Here is an 18,568-nt window from a genome sequence, read left to right as displayed (position 1 = left end):
AAAGCTGTTGATAATTTCGAGATAGAATTTACGTCTCTTCTGCAGGCTCTCAACCATTTTAATCTCTTCTTCGAATCTTTCGGGACATAAATGAAAACCTTCTTCGGCGTGGAATTTGAGGTATTTCAGCAACAGGGCACGACACAAGATTTGTAAAACTTTCTCTCTTTTTTCTCGTTTACATCCATTATGCGTGTTATGCTTGAATGAAATAATCAATTAAGAATAGTGAAAATCACTAATTAAGAAGCAAAAGCAAGAATTTACTCGAAATGCCGTTCCATCACTCATCCACTTACTTTCTTGTCAAAATATAAACAATGGTCTCTAGCGATATCGTTCTGTGACGTCACGCGTCCATTGCCCCATGACGCAGTGTTTTCAGGCTGCCGAGATTGAATTATTTTTAAAGAGTGATATCTCAGTAAAAAACCGCAGGTCACCTGTGAAATTTTTACCTAATCCATTTTAGATAGTAGTCTTCCGATTCATCTGGTTATAAAAAATTGTGCATGTTCCCCATTATTTTCTCTAGTTTGGGATCCCGCCTTTGTTGTGTTAATAAGTCACGTAGCCCTATACACAACGCATGTGATGGCTCTTCCGCCAAAATTATGGCAATCAACGGGACTTCAGTCGGAAATCCTTCCTCTTCATTCACTTTATACGGGTGCCGGCTCAGGACGTCTGCAACTACGTTATCCTTGCCCTTACAATAAATTATCTCTATGTTGTACTCTTGAATGCTCATTATCCAACGTGCCAACGTGTTGGTCAGGAGTCTACATTGAAAAAGAAATGATAACGATTTATGATCAGTTATCACTAAGGTCTTTGCACCGAGGACAAAACTTCTATACTTACTCAGGGCATGCGTTATCGCGATTAACTCCTTCAACGTAGTACTATATGTTAGTTCGGCGCCTCTCAGGCAACGGCTGGTAAAATAAACCACCCTTTCTTCTCCATCTTCATCCTTCTGATACAAACGGCTTGCGATGGCGTATCCGCTGGTGTCCGTCTGAATGTAGTAGGGTTTCCTCGGATTGGGGTGGTGTAACATTACAGATTTACACATTTCGTCGTCCTTTATCTTCTCAAATACTTCTTGGTGTCTCTCCGTCCACTGCCATTCCCGATCTTTCCTCGTAAGCTCATTCAACACTGCCGTCAATTCTGCGTGGGCTTGATGAAACTTTGAAGAATAATTCATTAAACCTAAGAATGCCTTTATATTTTTCCTGTTTCGAGGCCTAGGATACTCCTTAATTGGTGCCAACTTCTCCTCCGAAATGGTAATTCCTCTTGTGGATACTTCATGACACAGGAATCTTATTTTTTGAAGGCAGAATTCTGATTTCTTCAAATTTACTGTAATACCTGATTCATATAACTTCTTCAAGACAGAGTTCAAATTCTGCATATACTCGGCGAAGGATCCAGAAACAATAAGTAAATCATCTACAAAGTTGAGGCAATATTCCTTCACTCCGTCGTCCAACACATAGTCAGGTGCCCTTACAAATGCACTACTACTTATGCTGCATCCGAATGGAACCCGTTTGAACTGGTAGATCTTGCCCTCGAATGAGAAAGCGCAATATTGTCTTGAATCCTTGTGCAGCTGAATCTGGTAGAAGCTCTGCGTTAAGTCGATGGAAGTCATAAACTTTGCTCCTGCACATTGCTGAAACAGTTCCTCAGTTGTTCTGGATGTCGCGTAATCACGCTTTATAAGTTTATTTATCTATCGGGCATCGATACACAGCCGAATGGATCCATCCTTTTTAACCACGCATACTAATGGCCTTTTCCCTTGGGCAACAACCTTGTCGCGGTGGAAAGGCTTGCGCGTTCCTATGACCCCTAGAGCTGCACTGGCGGGATTAATTCTAAATTATTCCCGGTAGGGCCACCCATGCCAGATAGGTCGAAGGGTAGGAGCCAGACGAAAAGTGATGGTGTCACGTGAAAAGCACTGTTGGAATGGAAGTGGGAAACCCTACCAATTATCTCTTCCCTGAAAACATGGAGTACAACCAAATGAGCCTCGGAATCTCATCGCCCGGGACCCGTCCGCAAAGGGCGGGTGTCGGGCACGGCAGCGAGGTCGGCAAGGTCCTCGGGGTCGTCAACATGTGAAATCCTTGCAGATATTTATCATCATCAGCAGCAGCGATGAAGAAGGAAGAAAAGAAGACCAAGAAGATGGAGGAGAAGAAGTCGGCTGTAAATGTAGGGACGTGGAATGTGAGGAGTATGATGAGGGCGGGGAAATTAGAAAGTATCAAAAGGGAAATGAATAAAGGGAGGATAGACATCTTAGGATTATGCGAGGTGAGGTGGAGGGATGGGGGGGACTATTGGAGTGATGGGCATAGGGTTATATATAGTGGAGGGGAAGAAAGCCAGCGAGGGGTAGCGTTAGTATTAAACGGGAAGAAAAGGAACGGCGCTTGCCACGCCCGTGGTTGTGATCTCTTCCAGTCCCATCCGTGCTGCTGGTTGTGTTGGGATGTGTTTGTGTTGGGATGGGTTGTGTTATTGTCTCAGCTCAACTTTGTGGAAGTTCATGTTGAGCAAATGAAAAGAAAAAATGTGTACTTTTCCACCACTTTATTTTCACGGCACCACTAGTTACGACGCAGTGGTGTCATTTTCAAGTTGCAGAAGATGGTACCTTTAGATGACGCCGCTGTGTCGTAGCTAATGCCCCGTTCACATTACCATCATTCTTAACCAACATAAGATGACGTCAGAACCAACGCGCGTTCACACTTACCATGGTTAGACCCTGGCGACATCTGATGAGTGGTTGTTAAATTATATAGTTAACCTATATTTCCCTTGTTTTTCTGCTGGTTAATTTCATGTGTATTTTGTTTCGTTTTTTTTTGTCCTATGCATCTGGCGCACTCTGATATTTATTTGTGCGCACTAACTGCTCTCTGTATGTCTTCCATGATGCGATGGTACGATTAAAGGCGAATGTGCAAGTATCTGCAAGCATCTCATTTCTACGTTGATAACCTTGCCCGAATTATCCATATTCCAATAGGTTATGGGCCCAGCAAACTATTCGGCAAAATATTTTTGCGATACGCGTCGAGTTTCGCGTTATTTTTCAAATTTTTTGGACACTTCCGGTTAACCACGTTTTTTTTGGCGGTGTGTATTTGTGTTTGAACGCTTCTACTTTTCAATACAAAGTTCACGATGAGCCAGGTGGGGAACGGTTCGCTAACAGCGATCGAAAAGTTGGAAGGCATGTCCAATTATAGCAATTGGATATTCGCAATAGAAATGTATTTGATGCATGAAGGCCTGTGGGACTGCATCGAAACGGACGCATCGGGTGCAGTTGTAAATACGGACGCGGCGAAAGAGAGGAGAGCTCGGGCCAAAAGTTGCCTAATAGTGAAACCGGTGGCGTACGCGCATGTGAGGAATGCGACGACGGCGAGGGAAGCATGGGCGAATTTGAAAAACGCCTACGAGGATAGGGGCCTGACCAGGCGCCTTGGGCTTCTTCGGATGCTGTTCGGGCTGAAATTGGATAGCTTTTCCAGCATGAAAGAATATGTTACGAAAGCTATGTGGGTCGCTCAGCAGCTGTCTGATATTGGTGCTCCTCTGGAAGATGAGTTCTTGGCCGTGGTAATGTTAAGTGGTTTACCATCGAGGTTTAGCCCCATGATAATGGCCCTCGAAAGTGCATCGGTTAAAATCTCTAGTGAACTCGTCAAGTGGAAACTTCTCCAGGAGAATCTTCGACGGGAATGTGAAGGGTTAACGTCCCGTGATGAATCTGCCTTCCTGTCAACAAACGCTGCAAGAGGCAATAAGAAATCTTTTAAGTGTTTTAAGTGTCACCAGGTTGGGAATTTTTCCAAGGACTGTCCTGAGCGGCAGAAAAACAACGGGAAAGAGCCGACTCCAAAGGGAAGAAACGGACAGAACAAGTACAAGGCAGGTGAGAACAGCAGGAACTCTTTTAACTGCCCTATCGGTTAAGCTGCAGGAAAATAATTGGTATGTGGACTCCGGTGCTACTACGCATATGACCAATAGTAGAGACTCACTTACAAACTATGTCAGTGATGTTGTGCCAAAAGAAGTGACAATAGCAAACAATGAGAAATTGCTTACTGCAGGGACTGGGGATGTTTTAGTTCCCTTTCATAGCCAAAACGGTGCTCTAACGGCTATATCCAGTGCCGTTCATGTTCCCAATTTGTCGGCCAATTTACTTTCCGTTAGTAAGACAGTGGAAAGGGGCAATTTTGTTGTATTTTCGAGTGAAAGTTGCAAAATATATCATGAAAATGGGTTTTCTGTTAATGGCCGAGTTCAAGCAACTGCCACGAAGGTGGGGGGCATATATCAGTTAGATCTGGAAGACTATGATCCAAGGCTTGAGGCTGCCAATTTATCAGTGGTTGGTGACAGCCATGAGCTATGGCACCGGCGATTTGGACACCTAAATAGACACATTATGAACCTTCTGGCAGGGGGATTGGCTACCGGTGTAAAGTTTAGGGGTGACTGTGGAAAACCTTGTACGTCATGCCTAGAGGGTAAACAGTCAAGGCATCCTTTCCCCAAGAGGGCTGCAAAGAGAGCCTCTTAAAGACTAGGCCTCATCCATTCAGATTTATGCGGTCCATTTCAAGTGACTTCTCATGGTGGAGCGAAATACTTCCTGACTTTTATTGATGCCAGTACGAGAAAGATCTTTGGATACTTCATAAAGTCTGAGGATGAAGTGTTTGAGTGCTTCAAGAGATTTAAATCTCTGGTGGAGAATGAGACATGATTGAAAATCAAGGCCATCAGGACTGACAATGGTACGGAGTATGTAAGCAAGAAATTCCAGAATTTTTTGCTAGATTGTGGAATCCGGCACCAGAGGACGGTGCCATATACTCCTGAACAAATTGGTGTGTCGGAAAGAGCCAATAGGACTCTGGTGGAGATGGCACGCTCCATGCTCAGTGATGCTGGACTGAGCAGGCATTACTGGGCTGACGCGATCAATACAGCCATTCACCTGCGAAATAGGTCTTCGTCGAAAGCTGTGTTTCAGAGTACACCTGAGGAAAAGTGGAGTGGGAGCAAAGTGGACTTGTCCCATTTAAAAATATTTGGATGCACAGCCTATGCTCATGTTGCTAAAGAGTGCCGTAGGAAGTTGGACCCCAAAAGTCAAAGGATCATATTTGTAGGATACTGTGAGGACACTAAGGGATTCAGGTTGATTGATCTGTTGAATCCTAGGAATGTAGTGAGATCAAGGGATGTGGTTTCCTTGAGGATGAGTTCCTGTGCACCCCGATGAAAATTCCTGAGGCTGATCTACTTGAGGAGTGTCACTCCCATGAGACCCTACCGAGTAGCATGCTTGGTCCATCATCTGAGCCATCAGCTGAGCAGCTCATGGAAGTGAATGCTGACAGGCAGCTATTGGAATCACACCCAAGGTACCTGTGCCGACCAGAGAGGAGCAATATGTGGAGCTAGAATGTGAGCAGCCTATGCAGTCAACCGACGTTCAACCTGAGGAGCCGAGGATAGAGTCATCTTTGGTGGAAGAGGAGGAGGAACTGCTGGACCCTGAGGCATCCTTGTCCCCTGATCCTGCTGATGATGAACCAAGGTATCCTAGGAGGGAACCTCGTCCTAAAGAATATCCTGATTATATCCTGTATCAGGCTATTGTGGAGGAAGGTAAGGAATTGACGGTTGATGAGGCACTAAATGGAGCAGATTCTGCTCAGTGGAAGGCAGCTATGGACTCTGAATACGAGTCTCTTCAGCGAAATGGTGCTTGGGTGCTTGTGGATTTGCCAAAAGGCAAGAAGGCAGTAGCATGTAAATGGGTGTTCAAGGTAAAAAGGGATGCCGATGGGCTTGTTGACCGGTATAAAGCACATCTTGTTGCCAAGGGCTTCACCCAGAGACGTGGCATTGACTACGAGGAATCTTTTTCCCCTGTAGTGAGATATTCCACATTAAGCATCTTCTTAATTGCCCATTCAGTGGATATGAACTTGGACATTAATCACTTGGATGTGCCCACAGCCTTCCTTAACGGTGATCTTGTGGAGAAAGTGTACATGAACCAGCCTGAGGGCTTTGTTGTTAAAGGGACGGAAAACGAAGTGTGCTCGCTGAAACGAGCAATTTATGGTTTAAAACAATCATCAAGAGCATGGTACGAAAGGATAAATCTTATCATGTGTGAAATGGGGTTTGAAAGATTGGAAAGTGAACCTTGTGTGTATTGTAAAAAGGGCAAATCTATTCTTGTTATCGCTTTGTATGTTGATGACATTTTCATTTTCAGCAATAACTTAAAAGAGAGAGATATGCTAAAATTGAAACTCATGTCCAAATTTGAGATGAAAGATCTATGTGAGGCAAAGAGTGTGTTGGGCATGAGAGTACAGAGGCAAGATGGTAAAATTATGTTGGACCAGAAGAGATACATAGAAGATGTCTTGAGAAAATTCAATATGTCTGAGTGTAAATCTGTCTGTACACCTATGGAAGTAAGTCATGAGTTGTTCAAAAGTTCTGAGCAACAGTCTGATGAAGTGAGCAAATTGCCATATAAACAATTGATTGGGTGTTTGATGTATTTAGCTGTATGTACTAGGCCAGATATTTTGCACGCTGTTGGAATCCTAAGTAGATACAATACTTGTTTTGGGTTGGAACACTGGAAAAGTGCGAAGCGTGTGCTACGATATTTAAAGGGTACATTGAATCATGCCTTAGTGTTCAAGAAAACAGGTGAAAGTGTAGTTGGTTTTGTGGATGCGGACTGGGCTGGTGATAAGTGTTACCGAAAATCCTGCACAGGGTTTGCCTTTAAATTGGCAGGTGCTGCTGTTTCATGGGAGAGCCGAAAACAAAGGACTGTTGCCTTGTCAAGCACAGAGGCAGAATACATGGCTCTCTCCGAAGCAGCAAAAGAGTGTATGTTCCTTCACAGCCTGTATAAAAGTATTTTGGGGGAAGAGAGAACAGTTGTGCTGTTCAATGACAACCAGTAGGCCCAAAAATTGAGTATGAATCAGATGTTTCATCGCCATCACTTTGTGAGAGAAGCTGTCAAATCTAATGTTGTTAAACTGAATTACTTAAATACCCAGGATATGACAGCGGACATCTTAAGAAAGCCATTGACCAAACCGAAACATGAAAAATTAGTTCAGAAATTGGGGCTTAGGAAATATAGTTTAGGGGGTGTTGTTAAATTGTATAGTTAAACTATATTTCCCTTGTTTTTCTGCTGGTTAATTTCATGTGTATATTGTTTTTTTTTCTATGCATGTGGCGCACTCTGATATGTATTCGTGCGCACTAACTACTCTCTGTCTTCCATGATGCAATGGTACGATTAAAGGCGAATGTGCAAGTATCTGCAAGCATCTCATTTCTACGTTGATAACCTTGCCCGAATTATCCATATTCCAATAGGTTATGGGCCCAGCAAACTATTCGGCAAGATATTTTTGCGATACGCGTCGAGTTTCGCGTTATTTTTCAAATTTTTTGGACACTTCCGGTTAACCACGTTTTTTTTGGCGGTGTGTATTTGTGTTTGAACGCTTCTACTTTTCAATACAAAGTTCACGATGAGCCAGGTGGGGAACGGTTCGCTAACAGCGATCGAAAAGTTGGAAGGCATGTCCAATTATAGCAATTGGACATTCGCAATAGAAATGTATTTGATGCATGAAGGCCTGTGGGACTGCTGTCAAATCTAATGTTGTTAAACTGAATTACTTAAATACCCAGGATATGACAGCGGACATCTTAAGAAAGCCATTGACCAAACCGAAACATGAAAAATTAGTTCAGAAATTGGGGCTTAGGAAATATAGTTTAGGGGGTGTTGTTAAATTGTATAGTTAAACTATATTTCCCTTGTTTTTCTGCTGGTTAATTTCATGTGTATATTGTTTTTTTTCCTATGCATGTGGCGCACTCTGATATGTATTCGTGCGCACTAACTGCTCTCTGTCTTCCATGATGCAATGGTACGATTAAAGGCGAATGTGCAAGTATCTGCAAGTATCTCATTTCTACGATGATAATCTTGCCCGAATTATCCATATTCCAATTGTGGTAAAGTAAGTGCAAGTGAAAAATGGATATACGAGAGCAAATAACCTGTTGGAAGGAAATAGAGAATGTGCAGGGAAAAGTTCTTGTGTTAATTGCAATGATTTTCAACGTATGTGCATATTATGAGCTGCTTACGAATTAAAAATTGCATTCCAGCGTCGACAATCATTGTTCCTTGCTACGTAGAAGGTATTTTAAATGTGTTCGTCCAACTAATCATTTCATCGATAGTGTGGCTTACATTCTCCTATTGCTCTATTTAATACGAATAAAAGCGAATATTAGTGATAATTAGGTTGATATCAACAACATATACTACTATATAGTATACTAGATATAATCAAGGGCAAGTATACTATAGTATACTTGCCCTTGATTCGGATGTGTTGACAAATCATTGATGTAGGTGAAGAAAATCGAGGACCTATCTTGAGACTTGAGCCTCACTTGTGATTTGGGATGGAGATACGCTTTTCGCTGCGCTATATTCTTCGCAATTATTGTTTTCTGATTTTTACAAAGGACATGATCCAATCTGGTGCTATACCGTATATTAAAACTCTTATACCTCTTCTTCAAATGTGGACGAACTTGCAGAAATGTGACGATTATTGAAATTTAACTTATGAAAGAAGAGAAAGAACGTGGTATTTTTTGCGATATGTAGTATCACCCGACGTTTCTAACTTTAATTTCTATAGTTAGTGATCTTTTTCAAACTGGGACTAAGCTCTCTTACCAAAACATTAAAATCATAGTGACTTTCGGATTTCTATTATGGTAGTTTCGCACATTTTACTTAATTCTAGCAAAATATTTATATAGATTATTCAATCTGTCCGTAACAATACAATACGAGCAAATAGCTAATTCACTACGAACTATATAGTGTATCGCATAACTTAAATCAGGTTTAAAATCTCATAATATACAACAGATTACGGAATGAATCAATAACCCCTAACAACACATGGACATCCGACGGATGTCCGTCGGATATCCAAGGCGGACGTTGCGGATGGGCCACGGATATCCGAAGGAAATCCGGCGATATCCGTCGGACATCCGTCGGATATCCATATGTCCCAAAATCCGATATCCATAGGATGTCCGCTGCCGGATATTAATACAATTTTTTGCATATTGTTGCAAGAATATACACCAAAAAGAATCCTGCACATGATAGACAACCTTATCAAGGTGGAAGGAGTCTTCATGTCCCAAATTCGACATTCTTGCAACAATATGCAAAAAATTGTATTAACCCTCATATGGATTCGCTGCGCCTTAGCGGCGCTCGTGGTTTTAAAAGTGGTGTAAAAATTTTCCATTCCAATGAATCATTTTGAAATTTTCAGTAGTCTATTTTTTCTGCTTTGTGCGTCTAAATATAAAATTTTGTTAGCGTAGTGTCTATAGTTTACATTTTATTGGCCTCTAATGGAAAAAGTTACGTCGTTGGATTTTCGGCGCCGCTGCGGCGCTCAGTATTTCCTCGTCGCTACGTCGTTGACTGCACTCTCAATGTTAATGTCAAAGCAATTATGTTTCGTATGAAATGCTATAATATATTTATAATCATATTATTTATATTTCTAAACATTATAAACAAAATAAAATTGTTAAACAAAAGGAAAATATTACCATACCAATTTTGCTTTCTATTTTAGCTAAGAATCAATCTATTTGCCTCGTTATGATGTTCATTGACAAAACTTCATCTTTTTACGAGAATTATTCATAAAAACTCATGGCTAGTCAAAGTTGTTTTTTCATGGGCCTCCGACTTAGTTTTGCTTGGGCCGAGAATTTCCTCGTCGCTACGTCAGGGTCTGCACTCTCAACGCTAATGTCAAAGCAATTATGTTTCATATGAAATGCAATAATACATTTATAATCCTATTATTTATTTTTTTAACTTATAAACCAAGTGAAATTGTTTAACAAAAGGAAAATATTACAATACCAATTGTGCTTCCTCTTTTAGCTAAGAATCATTATGTTTGCTTCGTTGTAATGTTCATTGACAAAACTTCATCTTTTCGCAAGAATTATTCATAGAAACTCATGGCTAGCCAAGTTTTCCTTGTTTTTTCCGTGGCTTCCGACTTAGTTTTGCTTGGGCACCTTCTCCGCTCCGCGCCCACGTACCTGCCATGGTGATAGTTGCCTTTGGGTACATCCTAGGGTGACTCTGTTTAGAATTACTCCAAGCCGCAATTCTAAGAAAAATTTAACGCAATGCATTATCCGAATTCGTAGAATAATGCTTCCTCACCGTTGTGTGAATATTTCTCGCTGAATGAGTAACTGTAACTTGCCAGGAGATTCAGAAATTTCACCGACTACCGTGAAGAACACATCGCACAGTTATTGTTATATGTCTTGTACCTTTCATTCGAAAAAAAATCCCTTTGCGTCTAAGATAGTCTATACAAAATTGCAAGCGTTAATACAGTTACTGATGACGTGACAGTTTACCATTGGGGTGAAATCCAGATAACTACCCAACTAATTGTGTGATAGAAAATAATTTCTCTTTCCTGACGATGAGTTTAGACTTCACATGGTAAAAATCGTTTCATTATGAATAGGAGAAAAGACAATTTACCGTGAGGTGAAAATTTGTGAACATATTTCTCGTTTCTTTGTGTACTGAAATGCACAGATGTTTTATGCATTGGGGGTGTTACTAACGTAAAGGGGTGAGCGAGGAGGAGAAAGGAGATGGAATGCCAAGAGGTTGTTTTGAGGTGAAGTGGTGGTAGTGTGTCGACTGCCAAGGATCGGGGAATACCCAGATCGTTAGGACAGGTAGGAGTAGAAAATCCTTATTGCGGAAAAGGTTGGGAGTGCAAGGAGGCAATTAGATACAAAAGCATGCTTTTTCTTCTTCCTTCCATCGCTGCATGAGGGACAGGGAACAAAAGCCTTGTCAAAACGCCCCGCGGTGGCCCTCCCTTCATTCCGAGAAGGTCTAGCTCGGTGGGTCATTAGGGTGGAGAGAAGTTCAATCAAGTTCTGTGGGTGGGGGGAAGAAGGTGGTGAATGACGAATAAGGGAGCTTAGTGGGAAGGTATGGACAGTCTCAATGTTTGGGTCAGTGAAACGCTAAGAAAGAAAACGGAAAGAAAATGTAAGGGAAGTCCTTCCAAAGTGAGGGTATTTTTGTCACCCCAAAGCATTCTTTCATCGGTTTCTCACGCAGAGCTGGACGAAAAAAAGGCAGCTGCTCCTTCTCCCCTACCACCAATAACACATACTTCTAAGAATTTATTTTTTTTGGATTTCCCACCAATCCAGGAGTAAAACCTAATCTGATGCACTCCCACGCAAAACATTTACCCGTCCATATCTAAGGAAACCTTTTCCTTGGGCTACACGTCCCCAGTGGGGGAATAGGGCTCCGTGGTAGGAAAAGAGTACCGACTCTTCTAGCTTCAACTCCAAAGAAGCGTAGGGTTCTTTGACACGTCGCTTGTCATCCCATATTATTTATATTTCAAAACCCATAAGACTTGATTTTTTTAATGCAGGACATAAGCTCCCAGAATATTCGTAAGATTTGTCTTGATCGCCAGAATCTAGTAAAAATCACGAAAGTAACACTCGTCTCTTCTCACTTAACCTACATCTGTTCCATTATTAACGTATAATAACTTATCCTTCTATATACACTGCAAAGATATAACAAATGGGATGACGTAGTGAAGCAAAATTATGCAATATGGGCATAAACGAATTTTATTCGGTCATCATTTTTAGTATTTAGATACATAAAATTATAAACAATATAAACATTAAAAAGCGGAGTTTGTCGAGCTCTGCATATCAGAAAAATATTTCAAACAACAATAACACATTAAATTAAAACTTTCATTCAAAAATAACAAACAAAGGGAACTGAAATAAAGAGCATTACGGCAAGAAATGGAAAAGAATGCAGCGTTCAAGATTTTTTGTTATAACTTCTACAATAAGGGTTTAAATCTAGCAAAACACGGTAAGAAATAAAGATAATAGATGTATTTACCATTATCAATCGGAAAACTTGTAAATTCTGGCTAACTTTGAAAGATAATAGCAAAAAATGACGCGGCGCCGCTGCGGCGCCGAGAATCCAACGACGTAACTAATTTTGTAAATCCATATGAGGGTTAATATCCGGCAGCGGACGTCCTATGGATATCGGATTTTGGGACTTATGGATATCCGACGGATGTCCGACGGATATCGCCGGATTTCCTTCAGATATCCGTGGCCCATCCGCATGTCCCAAAATCCGATATCCATAGGACGTCCCCTTCCGGATATTAATACCATTTTTTGCATATTGTTACAAGAATATACACCAAATAGATTCCTTCATTCGAATGATTAATGCTTTAACTAATGACTACTGATTAAATAAAAAGAAACAAATTTGCATTAAAAACTATTTAATAGTTCTTATTTTGTCATTTGTAAGGCCTTTTTACATGATTTGAGTTATTGCATTCAAGCAAATTGACTTTCAAAATTAATGTTACCTCTTAGGAATTGGATCAATTTAAATTTAGTGAATCCAAGAATTCGAATGGAACAGGTCATACCCTGAAAGTTCAGAAAAATGATTTCCAAGGAAGATCGTAACATCTTATGCTATGAGATTTCAATAGTTTGAAGAATCACATCAACAATGGCATTGTTTATAGGTAAAATCTATATACCCAAACTTCCAACTATGCCTACTAATAAACCTGAGATGATACAATTTCTGGGTTTGCCTTTCCGTATCAATGAATAAATTCAACCTTGTAAAGTGTCCTTAATGAAAAATTGTAGCAAACAATAGTTAAGAATGATTACCACTTGGTTACAGTTGAATATTGACAAGAACCAGATAAAACAATCGTTTGATTCATCATATAAATTTAAGCTTATAAAATTAACAAAAATGGCACTTCTCTGTGAACAAATACAACATGCATGGCTTTAAAAGACAAAATTATTAAACATACATAAGTTATAACATGGAAACAAATTTCATGCTTACATTGGCACAAAATAAACTGTCCATATAGATAAGACCAATGAATTCACTTAATCTCTGAACTCCAAAACACTTATGACTAAGTAAATACAGTGCGAAAACATGTGAGCAGAGCAATACTTTGTACATTATTTTCACGGAATGCACAATAGTCTAAAATGAGATAAACAACGAAATAATAAACACCTGAGTAAGAGGAATGACAAAGTATTTCTATTCCAACGTTAACTTTTTTAACACACAATGGTTAGGCACACAACTTCACACAAGTTGGGTGCCTATAACATGGTGCATTTTCTAGTAAATTGATGCATTCATACATTTAGACAATGACTCCTACGAGTTAATGTACAGTGTAAACATGCCTTCAGGAAGAATGTGGATCAATAGATGCGAATTATCTTCATCAACCTCCTCGTTACCATTTCCGGGGATTACATGGTACATTTGCACCTCCTTGGGCTCTTCATGCTCCTGCAGTAGCTATAGAATTATTCTCTTCCTAGTTACGGGGCGGTCTGGAGAGACTGGAATGTTCTGATCCCGGCATTCACACTGTTGTTTTTATCCTCGGAGGACCTCACGTCATTTTCCAGAAGATGTATTTTTCTGCATCCTCTCCTAACTGTAAGGCATTAGCGAATATTTTACTAAAGACACAAATCAATACCTAAATGATAATGATCGGAGAGAGTTAATTGATGGCTATGTCCTGAACTGCTCATTAATTACTATAATTCTTCGACATATTCTCAATAGTTATTCATTTGTGAGAAAAACCCTTCATATACGAGTTCATTGAGATAGAGAATAATACTTAAATGCCATAAAGAACAGCTAAAAAATGGATTCTACTGCGAGAACTGATATTTAAACTTAATCGGTCTGAATGGATTGTATTTTATCACGCAAAGATCATACAAAATATTAATTACACTGAGAAATAAATTAGTCCTGAAAGGCTAGATACACACAGGTTCGTTGGTTTACTATCGAATAGAGAAACATTTTCCGTTTACTTACATTTAAATGGTCAATAAACAGTAGATTGGTCAATGCTGACTAACTGTATTCTTCTAATCCCTTTTTGCCAGTATCCACTGCAAAAAAGGGATCATTTTCCTCTTCCATGGCGTACGTCAACGTAAATTTGCTTGTAAAATAAGATTTTACACCACAGCTAAATTCACAAAGTCAAAATTACAGTAAGTACCTACGAATGTGTACACATCCGAACACAACGTTAGTGGCGATAGTTAGCGTCTGATGGCTGTGGGCGCTGTAAGTCACATGTTATATAAGATGGCCGCCGGTCGTTATGGCGCAAGTTTCGAAATACGATTTTCCAAGTCCAAGTATATTTCTCGTTGTTGTTTTCCGCAGTTCCCAGCTTTGCAGCTGTCTCCTGGGGGGTTCGTTTAGTAATAATGCAGGCAGATTAGTTTATCACGTTTTACAGATTAAAAGAGTCATGGCATAATAAGACAGGGAATTAGGGGATAGGGATATGGGAAGGGTTGAGGGCACATCTGGGGAGGCGGTGTTTTGGTTTCAGCGGAGGTTCGTAGTCCCAAAGATTTTTTAACAGTGCATTATTTGTTTTATCAAATGTAAGGGCAAATTTTTCTAGAGCAGATTTTAGTTTCGCTAGAATAGAAATACGATTTTTAATCTGTTATTATTAGATAAGTACGTAATATAATGGTTCCAACGAAAAATATAATAATTATCATTGTGGAGGAAATTTGTAAATGCTATAATCACCAATTCCAAACTATAGGTGCTTTTATTCGACAGAAAACCCATATTAATAATGAGCGAAAACCAAAACTTGCAGGAAAAACTTCGAATGCCAATTCGAATAATTTTTGCAATCAGAGTTGCTATTTGTATTCAGTTAGTTTTCATCAATGAATTTGCTGTAACTGCATTGGTATTGTGAAAATCTGAATGCAATAATGGTTACAATTGTATATTATTGTTATTAAAGCTCTGTAACAGAATATCCTATGATCATCCCATTCGGACATTTTTCGGATCATCCGACTTCGGATATCCGTGGGAGATCCGACGGATATCCTGATTGCCGGCAGACCTAGATAGGACATAGCGGACCTGAAACGGATATTCTGCTTGCATTGCTATATGCTTGCATTCGACAGAAAACCCGTATTAAAAATGAGCGAAAACCAAAAATTGCAGGAAAAACTTCAAATGTTAACTCGAATATTTTTTTGCAGTCAGAGTTGTTATTTGTATTCATTTAGTTTTCTTCAATGAATATGGTACAACTGCATTGGTATTGTGCAAATCTGAATGCAATAATGGTAACAATAGTATATTATTGTTATTATAGCTCTGTAACAGAATATCCTATGATCATCCCATTCGGACATTTTTCGGATCATCCGGCTTCGGATATCCGTGGGAGATCCGACGGATATCCTGATTGCCGGCGGACCTAGATAGGACATAGCGGACCTGAAACGGATATCCGTAGGATATCCGGTGTTGTTAGGGACACTTCCCTTAGAATTAATTCTGACGAATATAATTCAACAATAACGGCCGTCTCCTCTTCGAATGCTTTATTTTCTGTTTTCTTTCCTTCTATCCCACTTCGTTGCTGCTTCGCCTTCTTCTTTTTATAACCAGCTTTTAACCAACTTGCGTTCACACACGCATGAACTACCGCCAACCATGGTCGGAAAACGGTGGTCAGAATCCCAACCACGGTTAACGGGAACTTGCGTTCACACCTCGTTTTGTAACCATGGTCGGGACTAACCGGCGTAAAAAGAACGTAATGTGAACGAGGCATAATAGTATCGTGACATTAAATTGGTGGGAAAGTATAAAAAAATTATTTTAATTTGCTCATTATTAAGAAGCTTAATCCATGCCAATGACAATGTGGATCCACAAGCATGGAAGCAAACGAGTGGTATTGTGTAATAAACTCAAAAATGTGCAAAAATACATAACATGTACTATGGGCCATTTTTCTCAATTGTGAATGCAATGTACAATAAACAGGACATAACTGAATTGCCAATAAAACCTGAAGAAACTAGCAATAATGCTGGTGAAACTATTGCTAGACAAAATGTCTCATGCGACAGATTCCTATAAAATTGTATCATCATGAATATTTGCCATTCTGTGAAAGACTTGACACATCTACCTTTGAAAATGACGATTAACATGTAACTACTTTGTTAATTTCATTGCAGATTTCCGAGTTGGCCCTCATTGGAGGCAGCACTTCTAAGGAAATGATTGTACGAACTTTCCGGTATGTCATGAAAGACAACTTGTCAGCAAACTATAGCTGGATAGGCTACAAAAAGAAAAGAGTATTTTCTGAGCTTGGCCTGAAAGCAATAATTTTTTGTAAGTTTTATATTACATTTTTTCATCATTAGATGAGAGGGTAGATAGTGGGGCAATTCTAAATCAAAAGGATATTTATTTGTGAAAACACCCCGAACAAACATCTATCCCTTTCTTCAGTAAGGCTTATTTCTTTAGCTCTTCATCCCCACTACATAAGTTATTGTTTTACATATCTCTTCCTTATTTTCCAATAAATTGTTCCTCCAAAAGATTTATAAATTACCTGTGATGATTAATTGGACAACATATTGTTGATATCATTGTCATAGGGAATACCTCTTCTTTTACAGATGCAGTTCGACATTACCACCTAAGTGCTTCATCTAAGGAACTAGAAAATTACATAAAGGATTGACTTAGACATGCCAAATTTATGGATGCCTAGAAGAAAGGTCATCATATTGATCATCCTAATCAATAGTGCAGTTCTCACTTATTAGTAGCAATAGTGTGGAATTAATTTTCCCATATTACGTCAATTGGTGTTTTAACTTTTAAGTCATATTGAATAACAATGTTAAATTTCCTTTTTAATGTTAAATTTGATATCTTTTTGGAAGTATTCTAAAGCTGTTTATTGGTGTAGCTTGTTTTAAAATTCTGTTAGAAAATATTACTTTAGTTGTTCCATTTTGGGCATTAAGATACATTAGAAAATAAATAGATTTGTGATAACATAAATGCATAAAAGTATTAGAATTTATTTTTCTGTTAATAACCAAATGAGTTTCATTAATGATAGATTTTTTCTAACTCCTGCTACAAAATGAATCATCTAAAATTAACCATGCAAGTTTCTAATAACTTTTTCAATGAAATTGATCTTTATACCCACACAGCACACGGACACCTTTCGGACATCCGGTGATTGTCCGCCAAGTGGCCTATGGACATCCTACGGACAGCCGAATTCATACAAAATGATGTCCGCTGCAAGTCCGCATGTCAGTAAAAAAGGTGGCCTATGGACGACCTGAAATTGTCCGCTCTGGACACCTTGAGGACACGTTTAGGTTAGGATTGCATTTTGTTCGATACAAATAAATAATAGGTCCAGACAAGAATTTAAATAAATAAGGCATCAATTCCATGCACAATATTTATTTGGCTTCTTAAAATAATACAATGCAAGAAACTACATACATATTATTAAATTTTCTTCTTCCCCTGCAACCGCTCCTTGGCGTGCCTCAGCCAGTTTTGGATGGCAACCTCCACATCTTTTTCAGCGGTCATGCTCTCCTGCACTGCTCCTGTAATAATGAAGTATATAAACATTTCATTGTAGCAAGAAATTGTATCTTGTACGTAACAAGCAGATTACATAAGACAGGACGCTACAGTCTTATTAGTCACGTGTTTAACATTCTTAAGGTTTCAAAATTAGGAAACCTGTCCATTAGAGGCTGAATACATTTTACAAACTTTTCTTTAACTTTTTCTTGTTCTTAAATAAGAAAAGATTTTGAGTAAAAATATTAATATGTTAGTAATGTGTACATTATGATTAAGAACATTTTTCATAGAACAATTGTTGAACTAGATTTTAATCCCAAATATGAGAAGACTGTTTGCCTGTTAGACCCTGGTGCACCATCTAGAAAAAAATTCTTTGATCCATCCTTGCCAGACAGCTAAGTAGAGGTCTCGAAAAAGATATTGGAAAAAGCATTCAAATGGAGGATAATATTTCTGAACAATTGGTCTCTGCTTGAAGATTATGACTACACTAGAGTGAATTGTGTTACATAAGCTGGAGCTAAGGAAGACTAATGCAGAGGAGCTGAATATGATATAGGAGTAAAGGAAACTAGAAAATTTAAAGGAGGAAGTTTAAGTGGACTAGATCTCTTGGGATTAGTGTGAAAACAGCCACACTGATTTGGCACACAAACCACTTAGCTGCATTGGCCGAGATGCAACTTAAAAAAAATAGAAACTTTGAAAAACTAGCAAAAACTTGCTGTAGTTAAGGCCATTCCATGATTTAGATCTCCGAATTCT

Source organism: Ischnura elegans, chromosome 12, assembly GCF_921293095.1.
Source record: "Ischnura elegans chromosome 12, ioIscEleg1.1, whole genome shotgun sequence".
Classification (NCBI taxonomy): domain Eukaryota; kingdom Metazoa; phylum Arthropoda; class Insecta; order Odonata; family Coenagrionidae; genus Ischnura; species Ischnura elegans.
Note: the sequence above shows the minus strand (reverse complement) of the source record.